The 13,679-nt window shown below is 37.9% G+C and overlaps 1 protein-coding gene across 11 annotated transcripts in view; it reads left to right on the top strand.

The window, feature by feature from the left end:
- The window catches only part of hoxc11a (homeobox C11a), a 78,469-nt gene that overhangs the window by 23,153 nt on the left and 41,637 nt on the right, over nt 1-13,679 (top strand). For 6 of the 11 annotated variants that reach the window (XR_011690839.1, XR_011690843.1, XR_011690837.1 and 3 more), the window contains 3 exons: nt 10,894-11,009; nt 11,583-11,680; nt 12,589-12,768. The gene's annotated coding sequence lies outside the window, so the exon portion shown is untranslated. Of the gene's footprint in view, nt 1-6,509; nt 6,562-10,893; nt 11,010-11,582; nt 11,681-12,588; nt 12,769-13,493; nt 13,527-13,679 lie in introns of those variants that run through there. The other 5 variants (XR_011690840.1, XR_011690838.1, XR_011690841.1 and 2 more) reach the window with 3 other exon arrangements.

Here is a 13,679-nt window from a genome sequence, read left to right on the forward strand (position 1 = left end):
TTGAATGTCACATAAATAAATTGGTCCAATCCTGTTTTCTCCAGTTGAGAAACATTGCTACAATTAAGTCTATACTATCCTTTCAGAAAAATATCCATGTATTTGTCTTCTCTCATCTACATTACTGCAATTCATTATTCACTACCGTAAATCACTCTTATGTGTATCGGCTCCCAATGGTCCAAAATGCAGCTTCCAGACTGCTAAGAAATACACAGTGTAGGTCAAATATCAGATATCAGATTTTAAAATTATTTTAATTACCTTTAAAGCATTACACAGGCTTGCCCCATCTTATACTTTGGAGTTACTGTGTCCACTGACCACGATGAGATCACTGAGGTCTACTGGCCAGCACTGTCTCGCTGTCCGGAGATCTACGCTTAAAACCAAAGGAATCCGTGACTTTGCAGTTGTAGCCCCCACCCTATGGAACCGTCTTCTCCCAGTCATAAATAAATGCCATCTCAGTTAACATTTTTAAGAAGCTTCCTTCTCTGTCATGTTTTACTGTTAAAGCAGAGAAGAGACCCAAAAGCAGACACTAAGAAACCAGAAGCATGTTTGTAACTTGATTTAATGGAAACTGAGTAAGAGAAAGAGAGACACTTGAAATGGGGGAGGGGGGCTGGAACTGGTGCACTGGGAGCCTCAGCAGGGTTGAGTAGCAACTGAGGTCTGATGACAATGAAAACAGGGGAGTAATGGAGGATGGAAAGCTTATGGCACGGAGGAGCTGATGGAGGAACTTGAGAGGGAGTTGAGGATGAAGCAGGCATTGGCTTGGGTGGAGGAGGGTTTCTGCCTGTGGAGTCCTGGGACACACAGGAAAATAAGGCATAAGCAACAATTCACAAAGAGAAAAAACTCTTAAATACTCACGAGACAAAAAGTAGGCAGAGAGCTGTAGCAAGCTGTGGTTGTGGAACAATCTGGTGATGAGTGGAGAAAAGACCGGAGTATTTGTACTGTGGCTGATGAGGTGATGGTGTGCAGGTGTGGTACTCTCCAGAGCCAGGTAGAGGTAGTGATTTTCTGATGTGTAGTGCCCCTGCGGTGGCATGTGTACAATGATAAATGTGTTGCGTGTAATGGCAGTGGCATACCAGACCTTTGTTTGTCATGGTTACAGTAATAGATGTGCAGTTAACATAATGGAATGGTCACGGGTTGGTTAGGTTTAGGCACAAAAACAACGTGGTTAGGTTTAGTGAAAGTGTGGTTTGGGTTAAAATAAATACGTCCTTAATTTTAGAGGACCTCTGTTGTCATGGTTACAATAATAAACACGTGGTTTAGGTTGTAGAACAGTGATTGATTAAAGAAACAACCCTAACTAATCGTTTCACCTGAAAAATGAACAACAGTGTCCTGTCCTGTTTTTTGTCGACCTACCCATTCACCCCAACCATCCTAATGCTGACTTTGTCAATTAGTCAGAGATTACCAAGGTGGATCGCTGTTCGCATCAGGACTGAGATGCCTTCCTATCCCGCCCTGGTCCTCTAACCCTATTAGATTTTGACTGAGTGTTATTGAATTATTTATTCATAATTTATTCAAAATTAAGCACTTTATTTTAAGGTGAATATTTTTTAAAAGCTGTCTGTTATGTAGTTATTGCAGCCCTTATTTTTCTTGAAATGGGAAAAGAACATATAATTAATAAAGGGACATATAATTTTATTTAAATTTTTAGTTATTATGTATATTATCAAGAATAAAAATTATCAAGGTTATTAGTATTATTGTGGTATTGTTAAAATATCCTGAAAATGTTTTAAAACTAATAACGCACAAACTGAAATAATTTCACCCAGTAAATGTTTGCATTTAAACTTTAAAATAATAACATTGCCAACATATGTCACAGATGAGGATAAGGGACCAGTAGCAGTACTGGGTTTGCCTGCTGCAGGCCCACTGTGTAAATAAGGGAATACCAAATGTCCAACATGGTGCTATTAAACCAGAAATAACGCAGATATACTGCGCTTGGGGATGAAAGAGGGAGCTGCAGCCCTGATACAAGTTTCAAAAATACACAATTACCAACTGAAGCGGCTCACACAGAGGAGATTGTCTTTGGATGAGACATAAAGATTCATTTTAGCCAGCCAGTTTCAGCCAGTGTGCTCTGAGTGCATGTGATGACATTGCTCCAAACAGAAGGGCAAACTCGTCTGGCTGGGTAAAGGGAGTTGATCGGCTTTAAAAAAAAAAACAAAACCCAAAAAACAAACATGCTTATACCTGCTAAAAAGGGTATTGGAAGGCTGTAAAATCTCCAGAGGAGCACTGTCTGTGCCTTCCACCATGTTTTGGCTGACACAAAACAAACCCATGTTCCTTGCTGCACATGCATATGGGAGACTGTTGCCGGTTGATGCCATACAGGTTAGGTTATCGGCCATAGCTATAGTGATAAGCTCAGTTCCCCATCCCCTTCCCAGACCAATGTTCCTGATCTTTGCTTGATAAAGTTTTGTCTAACTGGACCTATTTGAATCTTAATTGAATACCCCTGCTCTATATACAACATCACCTAACTTCCTACTTTGCTACTGTAATAATTACTTAAAGCAGTAGAGGTCGCTTAACAATAAAACGCTGCTTGCACATGATCTGTGGGGGTTGTTTTTAACAGGACAGTTTCTCAAAGGCAGAAAACTGACAAGATTTCACCTGGATTTCTGCATCAGTATTCTGTAAGAATTTAACCCAGAGTAAAATACTCAGATGTGGTCTTGAGCTGGTCCTCTAAATTTTAAGCCATGTAAGTGGTGTGGCTATAGAGATGGTAATGCTGGTTTCTCCTGCCAGTCAACCAGTTGGTTGGTTTACCACTTTGGTCCAGACTGAAATATCTCAACAATCCAATGGATTGCTGTTAAATCTTGAACAGGCATTCACGCATACCACTGACTTTAGTGATCTCCTCTAGAGCCACCAGCGGGTGGCAAGTTGCCATGAAATATAGTGCAGATATCCATGGTTTCCAGGTGATGTATCCTAATGACTTTGGTGATCCCCTGACTTTTTATCTAGTGCCACTGATAAGTGGCCCATTTGTGAGTGAAACTATTTTCTCTGAATTTATTTTACAGACATTTATGTCTCCCATGTACTGTAATCACTTTGGTGATCACTTAACTACTTCTTCTCAAGTATCCTGACATTAGCATTTAGCTCAAACCATTGCTGTACCTAAGTATGTTCTCACACAGCCACAAGGATCGCTGTAGATGTTGTCTTATTTAAATATGATACTATCATTGCTTTGGATAATATTCCAAAAATATATAAGTTAATACCTTTTTAGAATGGATTTTTTTTTTTACCCTTTTCCTGCCTTTCCTGAAACTAACCTGGACAGTGAGATATCCCTAGTACTTAAAAGCCTATATCAAAGCTTCCTTTCATAAATGAGATACTAGGAAATAGTTGATTTGAGACTTAATACTGATGCCAGTGAGGTTCAAGGCTACACTGATGACACACAGACTGCTATTTAAACTTTACATCACACATGAAAGGAGTAACCAAAACAGTATTTTTTTCTTCTTATGTCAGATAGAAAGCTTTTAGGTCTGTTAAGAGGCTACAACTTTCAAATTCTGCTGCTAGATTCCTAATTAAAACTTAAAAGAGAGAGCTTTTTCAGTAACTACATATACTGTTCCCTGTATTTGAAGGTGTGGGTCAGCGTGCTACCAGTTTGGAGAAACAGTCAGGAGTACCAGCATGGATGCTGAACTGCTGAGGATGGGGACAGCATGAGAAATGTATTTTAGCCACCTAAAAACACATATCAGTTTAAGTGTACAGTATATTTGGAATATTTTGCTGTCAAACAGCTTTTTCCTCTGGCATTATATTTTCTCAGCTGCTGAACTTCCATGTACCTATGCATTAGTGCACTTATGCTGTGCACTGTATTATGCCACAGATCAATTGTTTGAGTCATAAAGGGATGTTTGACGGTGAAGACAAAGCAGAGAAAATTCAAAAGGTAGTGTACATTTAAACATATTTTTCTACTAGGTAGGCTTTTTTAAAGTTACTAAAATATGTTTTTTTTTCTTCTGTCCCCACCCACAGCAGTAGATTGCTCAGCTTCTCTGCCAATACTCTTGATAGTCCAAATTGGCAGTGCATTAACCCAGACCTACTGCAGTTAATACACTGACCATTGATATGTACCTCATACAACGTGTGTCAGATAATCTGAAATGGATTTTGCAGTTTTTGTGTGTAAAGCTCTTGATGACCAAGCCAGTGCTGTATTGCAGATTCTGTCTATGTGTGCCTTCTTGTTCACTTGTTCATCCTCCACTGTGGATTTGTTAGATGATCAGAACCACTTTCATAACATTTGAGATGCAACAAAAATGATGAGCCTGACAAAAACAATTTTTCCATTATTTGATTATTTTATTTGGTGCACCTCAGGTACAAGTTTCAGGAAAATTCAATAGATATAACACATGAGTAAGTAATATTTCAAAAGCAACAGAGGAAGCAGAAATTAACAAAGCTGATAAAAAAGCAGCTCACAGGGACCATCGGACAATTCCTCAGTGGTCTTTATTGCATTTCACCTCACTGCAAGAGACCTTGTCAAATATCCAACATATAACCTCTTTAGCTTATATATAAAATATATACACTCAATGACCACTTTATTAGGTATACCTTGCTAGTACCGGATTGGACCCCCTTTTGCTTTCAGCACTGCCTTAACTCTTTGTGGCATAGATTCAACAAGGTTCTGGAAACATTCCTCAGAGATCTTGGTCCATATTGACATGATGGGTACATAGGGTCATAAAGGGATGGACATGGTCAACAACAATACTCAGGTAGGCTGTGGCGTTTAAATGATGCTCAGTTGGTACTAAGGGGCCCAAAGTGTGCCAAGAAAATATCCCCCACACCTTTACACCACCACCACCAGTCTGAACCGTTGTCTGACCATTCTCTGTAAACACTAGAGATGGTTGTGCGGGAAAATCCCAGTAGATCAGCAGTTTCTGAAACACTCAGCCCATCTGGCACCAACGACCATGTCATGTTTAAAATCACTTGAATCACCTTTCTTCCCCTTTCTGATGCTCGGTTTGAACTTCAGCAGGTTGTCTTGACCACGTCTATTGAGTTGCTGCCATATGATTGGCTGTTTAGATATTTGTGTTAATGGTTGATCATCGGTCAGTTAGAAGTGGTGATGTTTGGAAATATACTGTTGGAGAGTGACATAGTGTAGCTAAAATTTCAAGTTTTGAAGTAGTTTGACAATTTTTCAATATGTGCAACACTTTTTTTTCTAAATAGAGAAATAAATGTTTTGCATGGTCTGAAATTTTCAAGAAGTGGTTTGTCTACTGTAACTTCTCTGAAACTGCCCACCCTGCCCTTGCAAGCTCAGGGGAGACAATGGAAGGAAGGTGCACTGAACAGAGTTAGAAGAGCAGGAAGCACACAAATCCTTTGTACAACTGGAGGTAGACTTACCACCACAGAGTGGTAAAGCACTTCTATTCAGAAGTCTAGCATCTCCTTTGCCCCATAAACTGGTCACATGTTGCCTTGTTCATTAACAAGACTAAGAGTCTACAGCCATGGTAGCAGATCTGCGAGGGAGTTTGCCACAATGGTACTTTGAACTAAATGCTCTCAACAGCACACTAACATTCTCACAAAGACAATACTAAGATGTTGGTTTTTACCATCTTAGTTTAGTGTGTTAGAATGCTACCATTTGAAAATTAATACATCAGAAGAAAAGTCAGGCTGTCATCAGAGTCATTTTAATTTATCCCATAGGGACCATGAACATTTGTAGCAAATTCCATGGCAGTCCATCCAGTAGTTGTGAAGATATTTCACTTAGAACCGCAAATTTCAACCTCATGGCGCTACAAAAAGTAAAGGCAGACTCAGTAAAGTTGGTAGGAGTCCTCGTGTGGGGCCGATGAAGAATTTCATGCCAATCCATTCAATTCTGTTTGAGATATTTCAATCTAAAATGACCAAAAGACAAACATTTGCCACCCCAGCTACTATTGAAATTAAAATGATTTTATTAATGATAATTAATAGAATTGTTTTGGAATGTTCAGGAAAAAAATTGAATCCCCAACAATGAGAATTGAAATGTCCATCTATGTATTTATTTATTTTGGACAGTCCACATTAAGGAACATTGTTGGTTTGATTTTTAGATGTCATTCCCCTTTCTTTCCCCTAGTTTCCTCACAAAAATGTTTTAAAAAAGGCTACCTTTACATAATACTTATGCAAATGTTTTGTCCATGTAGTAGGGGTGGTGCAGTATATCAAATGTATGTATCTCGGCTTGTACCACTTGGGATGTAGTAAATGACTATTTCGTGAACATCGAGTAGGCCATAAATTGTCACATAGGCTACTTGTTTTGAGATCTCCTCTTGAAATTCGCTTTGGCGTGTCACTGCTCTTGCTCTCCCCTTTGTCTGTCTCTTTCACAGACACACTCCCCTGCCCATCCAGAAATCTCTCCTGGCTGCTTGCCTGACATAGGTGAGGTGTGTGTGTGCTCAGATTCAGTTCAGAACACACTGCCTGTCTTGCGAGTGCGCAGTGGCCATGTTGCTCCTACTGCCAGCTCTATCTACATTGAGTTTGCCTTGACTATTGTTTACCCTCGTTCAGAGAAAGACTCACACACACAGAGCAAGAGAGAGACAGAGACAGAGTGAGGGTGAGAGAGAGCACTGGTAGAATTCTGTCCTTCACCTATTAAATTATTGACATAATATAATTATAACCAGCGTTGGGTTTCTGCTATGACCATATAATACATGACCTCCTCTGTCTCTCCATGCAGTTGCTAAAATGGTTAAAGAATATAATATTTATATTTTTTGCATATGTGTGTGAAATTCAGATAAAGTTCAGACTATGGAACTATCATGAAAGTGTCAGTTGTATATAATGTTGCTGGTATCATGTGAATATGACATCCCTTTCCCCTGCTGGGAAAAATAATGAAAAATAGGTGAGATGCCAAGTCTCTAGATCATACAACGCAGCTGCAAGAGGGGTGCATCTCTTAATGCATCAAAGGGTTATATTGCACATTTATGAAGTGCTTTAGGGGAGCTTTTAAAATATCACGATATATATTGTGCATCATGATAGTGTAAAGATATTGCGATATTAGGCCACTTATAGGCCATATCGCCCAGTTTGAATATTGTTGCATCGTTCATTTCTAAGTTTCCCTAGAGACACAACTAGGTGTACTTAAATTAATGTTTGTGTGTTTTAATGTGTTTTTTATCATTTCATATCCAAACTGTTGGAAGAAAAAGGACAAGCAATGTTTTACATGCAAAGTAAAACTTTCCTTAACTATGTCATTTCATCAAAGGACAGTAGGCAAAGTAAATGCAAGGAAATTGTATGACACAAAGTTTCAGCATTGTATGTTTGTCTTTTTTTGTCTGAATCACTTGCTTTGTAGGGAGATTCATGCTCATTTGTAGCAAAAATACATTTAAATATTACTGTTGAATAATGCCAAGTAAAGTAGATCAACCACATCATGTCAAATGGCCGGCAGTTTTTTGAGACTTCATATACATTACTTGGTGATTGATGTCTGCAAAAGCAACAGACCATGGCTCACTCTCTGATTGCCTGGTTAAAGGGCTCTGACACTTTTATAGCCCTCCTAATACCATTACAAAGTATTACTTCAACAGCAGGGCTCTCGCCTTTGCTGTAGAATTCGATACAAAAGGCTGTTTGCTTTGATCACTTGAGGCAACACAGTAGTGAAAATGGGTTTTTGTTGAGCCTGCATAAGGACTTATTGACATTTTGACTTCCACATAGCCAGTCGTGGTCTGGTAGATTTCATTTAACTGCCAAAACTACACTGTCTGAAAACACTGGATTACGACCATATCAAGGTTAGATGTAAAAATATGTACAATAATATCAAATTCTTACTGCCCTAGTAAGGTTTATGAAAATGCTGATCAAGTAATGCAGTTAATTCCAAATTAAAAATGGTAGAAAGCTCACAGTACTGGAATGGTGAAAGGCTTAATTTAGCATGTAAAGCTCAGGTTATATCATCTTGGCAGTAGGGTATGGTCATTATTATTAATTTTTTAATCCACCAATGATTTTCTTGGTTTAATTATGTTTCTATATTTATTTTCCATAATATGTTACAGAAATTCATGAAACAGCCCAAGGTGACCTACTAATACTGGTTGCGTCTGACCAACAGTCTCAAAGCCCAAAGCGTTTAATTTACTATAATTAAGAAAGAAAAACAGTAAATTCTTACATTTGAGAAAGTTTAACTAGCAGATCAGACATTTTACCTTAAAAATGTTACCTTGAATAATAATGTCCAATAATAATGGTTAATCAAAGCAGTTGCTTCTTGATTTTCTGTTGAAAGACTAATAGGTTGGTCCCTTAGCTGCATGGCCTTGAAGACCAGCTGAACAACTGAAAATCTGAGACCGCTTTCCCTTAAAGTGAATGGGAAGCTATTCATGATGCACAAAACGTCAACCAACTAACTTTATTTGTCACTGTAAGGAAATGCTGTTCTATGAGCAGATGTGAGTGAATCATATTACACATTTAACACTGTTACATATGCAGTAGTGCCATGGGTGATGAATATGGAAGACTGAAACTTGGATAGCGTCCTATGTGCAGCGATGGAAATGTGTCTATAGAGCCTTTTGGTGTTCAATGGGAACTCAAAGAATTGTCTTACATAGAATTAATGTTTGATTATTGTTATGCAACAAATGTTGTAACCAAGGTATAGCAAAAGTTTTAAAGTCCTTTTTAAGCAAGCTAGTAAAATGATCAGGGTGAGGGCTGTACAAATCTCTCTCTCTCTCTCTCTCTCTCTCTCTCTCTCTCTCTCTCTCTCTCTCTCTCTCTCTCTCTCTCTCTCTCTCTCTCTCTCTCTCTCTCTCTCTCTCTCTCTCTCTCTCTCTCTCTCTCTCTCTCTCTCTCTCTCTCTCTCTCTCTCTCTCTCTCTAAGTTGCTAGGAATGAACATGTCCACATTAGGATGACAAATACATTTAATGGTTTTGTTACAATTGATCAAAATTGCTGTCATCACAAACAAAACATTAATTATTTACATTTGATAACAAGAGCATTTCCAATAATCTCTCAAAATCTGCAGAGGGACACGCTGTTCATGGCTTGCAGGCTCTCTCTCTTTCTCCCTCTTGCTCGCTCGCTCGCTCCCTCATTCTTGCTCTCTCTCTCTCATATTAATGGACTACTGTTACTGCTATTACTACTCCTGATCATCATAATGATAATACGTTAATGGGAAAACAAGCTAAATATTGTCTTGCCATTGGTAAAGGCATGAACTATCAGCAATTGCTCTGATCGTTGATCACTGGGATCATCATCCATCACCACAACCCGATCTGCATCTTTTTTACAGTAACGTGTTAGAATGTAGATAAAGACTATTTTTAATCAAACAGTGTTGGCAGTTTAAACGAGACTAGAGCCACACCAGCAGCTCTGTGAGGCTGCACGTGGTGGTGCTTTAAGCTTAATGCTAGTACCTCTATGCTAACATGCTTACTGTGACGATGCTAACATGCTGATGTGCAGCCGTTATAACGATTTACCTGATTGCGATCTTTGTTAAGGGTGTAAGCAGACATTTGCTCCCAGAACAAAACACAATGCACAGCTGAGGCTGATTGTAATATCAATAGATTTGCAAGTATTGGGTTTTGTTGGGATGTTGTCATTTAATAAAAAGATAAAGTTAAAGTTATCCAACTTATTACAATTTATCCTGAAGGGTATGTGAAGGTCTGTCTGGGTCAAATTTCATGACAATCCATTCAATAGACATGAAGACATTTCATTCAATCACAAATGTGAACCTAATTGTGGTGCCAAAGGAAACATCAGGGAATCACCAAAACTATCAGGATTCATCTTCTTGGAACCATGAATATCTGTAATAATGAACATCACAAAAATTCAAAACTCAGTCCATCTAGTAGACATTGTGAGGTTTAACTTTATAAATAAAATTTTTGACCTGCTGGTGGCGCAAGAAAAAACGTCAGTCAAGTCATCAGGATTTATGGAACCATGGATATCATGTAGCATATTAGCATATTTCATGGCCATCCATATAATATTGTGGAGTCGTTTCTATAGAAATCAGTAATGGTAGCCTGCTTGTGGCCAGAGGGAAAGTCAGGGAATCACCAGCATCAGTAGGCTTCATCTTCTGGGGACCATGGACGTCTAAACAAAATTTCATTGCACTCCATCTAATAGTTGAGATAGTTCAATCTACACAAAGTGGTAGACTTAGCAGGTTGCCATCTGTAGAGCCTGCAGTGTGACTAAAAAAATGAAAAAGCCGTCAGTTACTAAGGCAACACTTCCTTTAGCTGCCTCACAATAAAAGTGTTCCAGTTTGCATTATCAATAGCTTGACACAGCATGGGGTACAGCTCTGATGGCACAGCGAAAAAGAAGATTCAGAAAACAGTGAGGTCCATATTTGTTAGATAAGCTCAGTTATGCTGACTAGCTGACCCATAATTTTGTTTATAGGTTTGTTTGATCATGAGCATGCCATACCACGGTGCTATTATGTGCTATACTGACTTAAAAAGATAGAAGTGTGTCCCACTCCCCCTAATTAAGAAGCTGCTTATTTTCTGTCTAATTGAAAGTTTTTGGCATAAAGTGATTTGTGGGTCGATAGCCATGTACTTCTGGTACTATTTATGATTATGAACACTGAAGCCATGGAGCCGAACCAACCCCATACCCTGTATTTAACATTGTGCCCCATGTCTTTGTTTTATTTCAGTCTCAGCTGTGACTTCTGGTGTTGCTGGTGTCATTGCTCAAGCCCCTGGCCAGTATTGCACGGTTGGGATGCCATGTGTTTGAACAGCCCCCAGAGCTTCTATCAACATCCAGCAGGTAATGACATCTGAATTGTCTTAAACATCATTTTCAGGACTTTCATGAAACTCCTATTTGCATTTTTGATGATATTACTATTTATTTTTCTATCCAGCTTTTTCAGATGAATGCAGATGTCACCAATAATTTTGAATTATGTTTTCCTATGTTCTATGACCTGAACTACAGGCTTACTGTTCTTAGTGTAACTGAGTGGAAAGTGTCCCTGGGAATGATTAGACAAGTATTTTTCTGTTTATATCTCTTTATGGGTGTTATTTACACAACGTACATGTGTAACATAATGTCATAATTTGCTTCATTCAGGATACAGTCTATGGAGTTTCTCTGCTCACAGTTAGAGACTGACTTAAAACATTATCCAATGAATTGGAACATTTTTGTGGAGTTTTTCTTACAAAACATACCATACTTATGTTTTCTGTTGAGGTGCGAAATTTAAGTCTAAATCCTAAATTCAGAAATATATTCTAGTAGAATTTATAGTTTCAGAGACTTTAGTAAAGTATTTTAAAGTTTGCTTTTTTATAAAACTGCAATTGATTTAAGGCTTCCCCCTCAAACTCACAGCCCAACACATCAGCGGCAAGGAAGGCAGACTTGCAACATTGTTTGAACTTCTGCATCCAAGTGAGAAGAACCGAAAGCGTAGAAGTAAGGATTAAGAGGTAAGGTGAAAAGGGGGAGAAAAAACGGTCAGGATTTATTTGCCTTCTACCCATAAAATCGTAAAATCTGCTGTAGCCACTTGGAAGTTGTTGTCAGCGAGGCTGACTTAGCTGGACTTGGAGTACCTTGGAGTTTGGTGTAAATTGTCGAATGAAGTAGAACTTTCATCAACTAGGAATGAAGTCTACTCCTTTTATTATAAAAACTGAGAAATGGAACATGAATTATCTTGATAAAGTGGGCCATTATAGCAGCAAAGTCTACATGAATACAGAAAATAAAATATAATGCCAGAATGGTGGTGCAACAGTCTGCACACCAGAATACATGTAGCAAAATTATAGGAATGAAAAAGTAGGATGTTTATAAATCATATATAAATTAAGAGCAGTGCTGTATGGTGACACACATTCGGAAAGCAGACACTGATTCTAGTTAAACTGTCTGAGCACCAAAAGGTCAACATACAAAGAAACTAATTAATACACCAAATATTTTTTAGAAAGCATAAAATATATCCTTCCTTTATTGTAGTCGGTAAAATAAAGGAAACAAGATTTCACACATGAAGGGATTGTATTTATTTGGATTACCAGGTCCACAGAAGTTAATACATACAGTATGCAGAAAGCATACCGACTTGCTAGTGTACACTGTATATATGATCACCATATCCATATAGTAAATATATGACACAAAGAGGCTGTATGTAGGAGTAAGTTGTGTTGCTCTTCTCATATCACAAAATGGAGGTACAGAAAAAGGTCATGGCATGCAAGGACTTTAGCTTATTGTTTTCAGGACTTACTGTTTGATTCTAAGATATTTAGATTAAGGAAACTGTATAGTTGTGGAGAGTGGCAAAATTCCACTGAATGCCCATAAAAATTTGACTTTTATCTTTTAGTGAAAAAGGTTCCATCAGAAGTTTCCCTTTCATGCCACCAATCGTGGAAAGACTTTTCTTGGGGAAAAACTCCTCTCTTGTGGTTATTATACCCACACGCAGCATGGGAGCAAGTTGTAAAAACGTCATTTTCCTCGCTCTGTTGACTGGGTGCGCATAAATAAACACAAACAAAATGTGTCCACCCAGTGAGTCTCCATCACTGTCCTTCAAACTGCATAGAGTCAAGTCGGTGTGTTTGTGTGCTATGTGTTGTCTTTCTAAATATTTAGTTGTGTATTCATGCTATATGTAACGTGTGTACTACACATCAAAGAAGGAGACATTCATCTTTTTTTTATTTTTTATTTTTTTTAACTATACCAAACTCTATAGTCAACAGTCAAATATATGATGATAATTATTCTGCATTTTAGTTAAAGAGAGTTGTTTTATCAACCAACACAGATGTTCCCTTAAGCACTTCACGTCTGTCACAAATCTGTCCTCTTATACTGAATTAATTGATACATAATCCATTTGTAAATTTCCAGCTATAAAAACAATAGGACACAATACACGTAATACAAATAACACACCAACAGTCTCTATATACTGTAGGTTTGTGTGATGCTTGGTAATTGTGCTAAGCTTAGTAAGACACTCTAAAGGTCAGTTCCACCATTTCTGATTTATATCGTAATTGATTATGGTGCTTATGAATATTTAGATAGTTAAGCTGTTAGATGTGTTTCAGATACATTGCACTCAAGTGTACTGTCTCTGAAAATCTATAATTTTAACACTTAAGGTTTTGTTTGACTCTTATAGATTACCTAATTCCAGACAATACATAAACAAAGAAAGTATAAATATTAGGTGTTATTATTATTATTATTATTATTATTATTATTTCTCCTATGAAGGAATCATCAAAGCGAATTAAACATGCGTGCAAGTTAATGGAATCCTGGATCGTATTATTTATGATGCTGCCATCCTGCATTACATGAAGACATGAAATGATACATGTACCAAAGGGTGGAGTTCTCCAAAGGCAAAATGTTTTTTTTTTGTTTTTTTTTAATGAGAAATATACTCAGAGATAACTT

The sequence above is a fragment of the Trachinotus anak genome, unplaced genomic scaffold (assembly GCF_046630095.1).
Source record: "Trachinotus anak isolate AG129_WGS33_773 ecotype Australia unplaced genomic scaffold, CSIRO_AGI_Tana_v1 ptg000004l, whole genome shotgun sequence".
Lineage (NCBI taxonomy): Eukaryota > Metazoa > Chordata > Actinopteri > Carangiformes > Carangidae > Trachinotus > Trachinotus anak.